General features: G+C 30.3%; 1 long non-coding RNA gene across 1 annotated transcript; it reads left to right on the top strand.

Annotated features, from left to right (window-relative positions):
• Positions 1-381, top strand: LOC136235319 (uncharacterized). The gene is made up of 3 exons (XR_010691765.1): positions 1-81; positions 168-275; positions 354-381. It is a non-coding gene; the product is annotated as an uncharacterized lncRNA (long non-coding RNA).
• The last annotated feature ends 8,165 nt before the right edge of the window (positions 382-8,546 follow it).

Here is an 8,546-nt window from a genome sequence, read left to right on the forward strand (position 1 = left end):
TGGAGTTCAATTTTGAACACTGAAGAATTGAAGAAATATAATGGAAAACCGAAAATATTTTTTTTCAGTACATATCCTTTTGTATGTTTCCTAACTTTGTAATTTTGTTTTTTGTTTTCATTCTGTTAATAATTGTTTTGCTAAATGTTGTTTTGATTATTTTGTAGACTCTTCTGTTTTCTGGAGCTAGTAGATCAAGAGAATATAATTTTAAGGAAAGGCTTCAGAATGAACTTTCTTTTTTCAAATTTAAAAACTTGGCTGATGTTGAATTGGTAAGTTTTATGGTGGAACAACAGTTGTTGAATATTGTTAAATGTATTGAGATACTAATGTTTTTTGGTGTTTATTAGGTGTTTTTCCCTGTTATTTCTCATGGACATTTTTATCTGATTGTTGTCAACAATCTTTCTAAGTCTGTTGAAATATTGGATAATATGACACTCCCTCTAAAAATCAGTCGTGCTGATAAGTATGATGATTGTCCAGAATAATTGGTATGTTGTAACTTGATTTATTTCATTCTTTGTTTTTTTTTTTTTTGTATATGTGATAATATATTTTCTGATTTGTTTGTTGTAGTTAAAATCCTAGGGTAAATTACAGCCATGGTGTACAACCTTTACCCTAAATCACACTTTGGTGTACAACCTTCAATTTGGCTCACTAATATGTATGAACTTATAGGTGACCTCCCACTGTGGTGTATATCCGGTGAAAATGGCCGGTCAACGCCAGGTCAACGCGCAAACTCATCATTTTTCAACTACCCATTTAAAAAAGTGGTACCCACTTTTTGTATAATTACAAAAATACCCTTTCTTTTATGCAATTACAAAAATAACCTCATCATCTTCCTTGTAACCCCTCTCTTTATGTTTCACTTTCTCTCTCTAACTCCTCTTTTTTTTCAATCTCTCTCTATTTCCCTTAATTGAGAAAATATTCACCTAGAAGTTGAAAAAAAAAACCAAAATTAATGAAATTGGTATTTGAACCAGTAGGAACTCTTCGCTTCTCAGATTGGAATTCATGAAATTGGGAAGAAAAAGAATTGTTGGTAGAAGGTGCATCATGAAAGCTTCTTGTTCATGTTGCATCTCCTCACAGAATCAGAATTATGAGACACAATACCCAATACCTTTCATTCTTTATTTCTTCTTTTTCTTTCAAATAAAAAAACAAAACCATATTATATGTAAATACCCATTAATGCCTTCTCTTATTATTTTATATTTTTAATGTGCTTAAATTTTACATTGAATAGTTTACTTTTTATTTTGGGTAGAAAATGAGAGAGTCAAACATGTAATGAAATGAACTCAGAATTCAACCGTGTATGTGTGAACTTGAAGGGTTTTGCTACCTTCCACTTTGAACTTTCGTCATCTTCTCCATTCTAGGCCTCCTTGATATCGACCCACCAAAAGCTAAGGAGAAGTCGAAGAACTACGCGGAAGTGACAGAGAAGAAGCACCCTCGAGTAGTTTCATTGATTCACAAATATATTTTATTAATTTTGGTTTTTTTTTCAACTTCTAGGTGAATATTTTCTCAATTAAGGGAAATAGAGAGAGATTGAAAAAAAGAGGAGTTAGAGAGAGAGAGGAGTTAGAGAGAGAAAGTGAAACATAAAGAGAGGGGTTACAAGGAAGATGATGAGGTTATTTTTGTAATTGCATAAAAGAAAGGGTATTTTTATAATTACACAAAAAGTGGGTTCCACTTTTTTAAATGGGTAGTTGAAAAATGATGAGTTGGCGCGTTGACTAGGCGTTGACCGGTCATTTTCACCGGCTATACACCACAGTGGGAGGTCACTTATAAGTTCATACATATTAGTGAGACAAATTGAAGGTTGTACACCAAAGTGTGATTTAGGGTAAAGGTTGTACACCATGGATGAAATTTACCCTAAAATCCTATGCTCATTTTGTTTTCAAAAATGATGCTTTTTTATTAAAACAAATGTGTGCATACAAAGTGCAAATCCTGAGGATGAAATGGAGAAGCAATAATAACCACAATGATTGTGGTATTTTTCTTTTGAAGCATATGAAAACATACATTGGTCAGAGTGTGAAGGAGTGGAATATTGGATTGACAAAGAATTCTAAGATATATCTTGTAAATTCTTTATGTAACATTTGTATTACTATTATTCTATTTTATTATATCATTTTTTTGTTTGCAGGGAAAAGACTTTAGAAAGCTTAGAATTTTTTATTGCTGTAGCATTCTTTTGAATCCAATAAATCAACTTATTGAAGAAATTGATGAGAAGTCAAAAGAATGGGTTGTTGCAGCTGGATTAAATTTAGAATAGCATATTTTTTAGGTTAAATTTGTAAATATATTTAGAATTTGTAAATATACTTTAGAATTTGTATATAAAATTTTATATTTAAAAAGGTTTTTCAAATTATGTTTGTTTATTCTTAACAGATGTCAATTTACTCAATATTTAGCATATATAATTCATTTGGAACAGACGTTACATTTATTTTGAACAAATGGTATATTAATTCGGAACAAACTATATAATTACATTGAACAAGTCGTAAAATTTTGTAGAATTTATCCACAGCCTTTTTTCAATACTCACAACCACTTAATGATACATTAAGTTGGAACAAATGTTATAGTTATATTAAACAATTTGTACAATTTATGTATACTTTTGGATCAATATAAGAGCATATCTAATGGTTCATACTCACAACCACTTTATATATATCATCCATTTAATAAAACATCATTTGATTAAACAAATTGTGTTGGAACATAGTACTAATTATATTTGAATAGTAAATGATTTTAGATCACATTATAGTAAATAAAAAGAATGTAAATATTTTTGATTGATCAACGTAATATTTATTCCAGAACAACATATGTAATCGGATTGAACAATACAGTTCATGGAATGGAACAAATGGTTCATTATTTCGGAACAAATGATATAGTTACATGGAACAAGTGGTACAATTTGATAGAATTCAGTATACATCATTTTTCAATACTCACAACCACTTAATGGTACATTAAGTTGGAACAAATGATATAGTTTTATTAAAGAATTTGTACAATTTATGTATACCTTTGGATTAATATAAGAGCATATCCAATGGTTCACACTCACAACCACCTTATATACATTAGCCATTTAATAAACATCATTTTATTAAATAATTTGTGTTGGAACATAGTACTAATTATGTTGTAATGGGAAATGAGTTTAGATCACATTAAAGCAAATAAAAAGAATGTAACTATTTCTGATGGAACAATGTAATATTTATTCCGGAACAACATATGTATTCGGATTGAACAATACAGTTCATGGAATGGAACAAATGGTTCATTATTTCGGAACAAATGATATAGTTACATGGAACAAGTGGTACAATTTGGTAGAATTCAGTATACAATATTTTTCAATACTCACAACCACTTAATTGTACATTAAGTTGGAACAAATGATATAGTTATATTAAAGAATTTGTACAATTTATGTATACGTTTGGATCAATATGAGAGCATATCCAATGGTTCACACTCACAACCACCTTATATACATTAGTCATTTATAAACATCATTTTATTAAACAAATTGAGTTGGAACATAGTTCTAATTATGTTGTAATGGGAAGTGAGTTTAGATCACATTAGAGGAAATAAAAAGAATGTAACTATTCTGATGGAACAATGTAATATTTATTCTGGAACAACATATGTATTCGGATTGAACAATACAGTTCATGGAATGGAACATAGTACGTATACCGTTGGAAGAATATAAGAGTATATACAATTGATCATTAAGTTTGCTTTTGAGTATTCACCCTGTAAAATAGAAAATGAAATGATATAGTTACATTTTTTTCAGTAATAAGGGATCAATAACTAATCATTGTTTGTTTGAATATAATTAATACATGGTATATGTTTCATTAAAGTTTTAATTGTTAATAAAATGAATACAGATTTATTTTAATCTGATTTTAATTCATACCTTTTGCAAGAATAAATAAATGAGGAAATACTTATTGATTCTGATACGAATAGTTTAAGAGACTGATTTACATATTTATATAGGAAATAATACCAATAGTTTAAGAGACTGATTCACAGTTTTAATTTAGTTTGCATTTAATAAATATATTCATGTACGTAATATTCTTAATACTGTTAAGATTCCCAATATACATTTATTTTGAATGAAAAGTCGTGTTTCATTGGAGGAAAACTAGAATTTGAAGAGTCTAAATTATTAAAAGCTTCTGAGTTTCCTAATAGATAATCATTTGAATGAAAGAAAGCGTGTTTGATAGTATTAAGTTGAAGAGACTAAATAAAATTCTATAAATAGTATTGCTCTCTTTATTGATCGTATTTTTTAGTAGAAGTTGAATTGGAGCAAAGATGTCAGGAAGCAGTTCGAGTTCGTCTAAGAGAACGAGGTCTTCATCTCCTGTTGAACCTTTAGTACGTAATGAACGGAGTGAAATTCCTGATGAGCTCTTTAAAGTTATTGAAGATATGGAGGAAACTTTTATGGAAGGGGATATTGACGACATCATAAAGAAGCTGAAGGGCATGAAGGCTTTCATGTCTTTATTTTGTGACTCAATGATGTCTTTCATTGAGAAATGAATGGAGGAGAAAGTGGAGTTGAAGGAGGAGCTGGAGGAAGTGAAGAAGAATCTGAAGGACCAGATTCAGAAATATAACAATGATGTTATGGGTCCTGATAATGATTTTATTTAATGTTTTTTTTAATTGTGAACAATTGTTTATATTTTTATGTTTTTTATGTTTATGTTTGTATGTTTTTTTTATTTAATTATATATTTTTTTTGTTATGTTTTTTATACTGCTATATATTATTGATGTTCATATATTGTTAGTGTAAAGATATGTTGTTTGAAATTAACACACAGGTTCAGTACGTCAAGCAGGTAGTTATATTACTGATGAACTTTTTAATGTCATTGTTGATATGGAGGAAACGTTTATGGAGGGGAATGTTGATTGCATCATGGTGAAGCTGAAAGGCATAAACGCTTTTATGTCTTTATTTTATGTGTTCGTGATGTGTTTTATTCTGAAACGAGAGTAGAAGAAAGCGGATTTGAAGGAGAAGCTGAAGGAAGTGAAGAAGAATCTGAAACACAAGACTGAGCAATGTAACAATGATGGTTTAGGTCGCAATAATGATCTTATTTGATCTTTGTAAGAAATGTATTATCAAGACATATAATAACAAGTTGTTCCAAAAAAAATCACAGGTTTCAAAGTGAAGTCAAATAACAAAATATACTGTTAGGGTAAAGAAAGTTTAGATATAGGGATTTTACCTTATCTCTTTGCTTTTTCTGGGCAGTTTCTAATGTCATGGTTGCACAATTGGTGACATCCTTTGCACATCCTTTGTTTTTTCTGTGATTGTTCAATTGCTTTCTCTTTTTCTCCCTTCAATATTTTCTCACTGTTTGTAAGCTGAATCCCAGTTCCTTTGTTTTTAGAAATTTTAGGTTCTTTGATTAGAACTTCAGAGGGCCGACTTGTTCCAACCAACATCTCTATGTCTTGAATTTTAGTAGAATTATTGATGTTCTTTCTTTTCTTTGCTTCCAGCTCTGTCCTCAATGTTTGAATTTTTCTTGTGAGATTATTTAGGTCCTCTTCATCCCCTTCAGCCAAAGACACAGTCATGTGAATCTCACTCCATAAGTTATTCAACATTATTTTCTTTCCCATTGTTCTAGCACATTCCTCTATAACATTATTTTGCAATGTTATCTCTGGTAATATTTTCCATCTATTTAGCACATACTAGTCAGGAATTTTTTCCAGCATCCTATCCTTCCATACGAGTACCATATGTCTACAGGAAATTCCTGCTCTATTGAACATCTTGCACAAACATGTTGTGTCACTGTTGTCTGTATTATAAACAACCTGATATGTTGTTTTTTTACCTTTTTCTCTTACAGTGATTCTGCATTTTTCAGTGTGTTTCTGTATATCATCAACGCCACATTTAAATGAAGCATCTATCACTTGTTTTTGAAATTCATAGAAGATTGTTCTTGTAAATACTTCTGATCCATGCTTTTCGATAGGAATTGGTGTTTGAGTCATAAGTATTGAGTGTTTAGAATCATTGTCATTTTTTCCTTGTGCATGTCTTTGTGCTTCCATTGCACCCTCAAACCGGAGGAGGAATTCAATGAGAGTTAAATGACTTTTTGTGAAAGAAGTGAAGAAGTGATTTTCACTTTCTGACCTTGAGGTTGTTCTCATTAAGCCCGCTAGGAATGAGTCTCTGAAATAAGCAGGAATCCATGTTGATCTTATATCATACATGTGTTTCAGCCATCCATGTTCTTGTAAATTGAATTCCAAAATAATTTCCATCCATTTTTGTTCAAACTCTTCTGGTTCCAATTCTACACTCCACACGCAAGAATTTATCTTTGTAATAAAATCTGTTTCTTGCATTATTTGTCTTCCTGTATTTGTAAGAAAAGAGTTTAGAATACAATTAATGTATGCGTATTGAACAACACATATATCATTTTGGAACATTTTATGTATTCATATGGAACAACACATGTATTATGTTGGAACATTGTATTTATTGAATGGGACAATAGAAAATAAATAGTATAGAATTATTTTTCGTACTTATTTTGTCTGACATCTTCTTCATAATGTGCCACATGCAAAATCTGTGTTTTGTTTTTTTAAAAACATTTTTTATTGCAACTATCATTGCTGGATCTTGGTCTGTTATCAAGCAAGTCGGCTCATTGTTGTCCATTGCTTTCAGAAATGTTTTAAAAACCCACTCAAATGATGCAATATCTTCGTTAGCCACGAAACAAGATGCAAATGTAATACATTTTTTGTGGTTGTCAACCCTAGTAAATGGTCCAAATATCATATTATACTTGTTCATTGTAACATAAAAATAAGTTTTCTGTTTGAAGAACATGATACAATTTTTGTGTTTCAAAATCGGTATATTAATGGCAGAAAGCAATAATTTTATGCCAAAGATTATTATGTAGTACCTGTTTGTGCTATATGTTGTGTCAAATGAGACTCTATCACCATAAAGAGCGTAGTTTTTTATACACACAGGATCTGCCCATAAAGCTCTACAGAGTCGGCCTTCTTGATCTACTTCAAATTCGAAAAATAATGCACTCCATAACTCCCTTTTTTCTGAAAATTATCTACAAACATTTGTGCATCTGAATCTTTAATATATGCTTTCAAGCCTCTCTGGAAGTTTTTAAAATCTATCTTCGATGCACCAATATTTTCATATCCTCCATAAAGTTCCTTTGCTTGTCTATAAGTTCTTAGAGGACCAACATTCATCTGTTCAACCAAATCAGAATTTATTTATTTTTAGATGAAATGAGTAAAATTCTACAAGTAAACAGAATATTTTATTTATAATGCATAACTATTATGAAGAAGATTTTTTACCTTTGCATTATTAACTACCATCTTTTTCAGTAGAAGGTTCATGTTTCTGCCCTCTTTTTGATATTGTACACATCCTGGAGTGTATAGAAGATGATTATGTTCTTCTTTAAACTGTGTCACTTCATAGTTTCCATTGTTGGAAAGTTTGATAATCATTTTAGCACTGCATCCTACGCGACTAAGTGTCTTTTTTCTGGTTTTTATATCACTGGATGTTGCTTTTCTTTTGTGATATTTGTAACCTTCTTTATTGCATACAAAAAATTGTTCTTTTATAACACCTTGTTTCTTTGTTGAAGTTGATATCGTACTATTAAATCCAGCAGCACATGCATATGATTTGTAGAATTCTTGAGCTTTATTATAATTCTCAAATATCATTCCAAGAGCAGGTTTTAACTCATTTGAACAATTAGGAATCTATATTTTTGTTCTGTTAGGGCTGAGTCTTGTGATTACTTCTGGTGTGTAAGGTACAATTGCAGTAGAAGAGTAACTAGGCGAAAGCAAATCTACAAAACAGGTAAGAGAGTTGAGATTAGGACAAATATGTACTTTGAACAAATGGTACATTAGTTCGGAACAATTAGTATATCTAGTTTGAACAAATAATATATTAATATGGAACAAATGATATATTCACATGGAACAAGAATTACAATTTGTTAGAATTTACAGTACAGTTTTTGTTTGCTCATCAGTGTAAGAAAGCTATTATCAAGTCTGAGAATAAGTTTAGAACAACTATTATCAAGAAATCCATAAATTTCAGATAAATCTATTATCAACAAATCCATATATATCAGATAAATGTAAAGTTTCAGATATAAGCAAAATACCTGGAGATGATGTTGTGGTCTGTGCCATATTGCACTGATTGTTGTCTTCAGATTCCATATTTTGTTGTTCGTATTCCATATTCAGATTGAATTACATGAATACAGATGAGAAATCAATCGATAATGTTGATGTCAAGAGAATCGATCAGTAATGTTGATAGTAGGAAATCGATCGATAATTCAACGGAGAAGAAAATCAGA

The sequence above is a fragment of the Euphorbia lathyris genome, chromosome 7, assembly GCF_963576675.1.
Source record: "Euphorbia lathyris chromosome 7, ddEupLath1.1, whole genome shotgun sequence".
Taxonomy (NCBI): domain Eukaryota; kingdom Viridiplantae; phylum Streptophyta; class Magnoliopsida; order Malpighiales; family Euphorbiaceae; genus Euphorbia; species Euphorbia lathyris.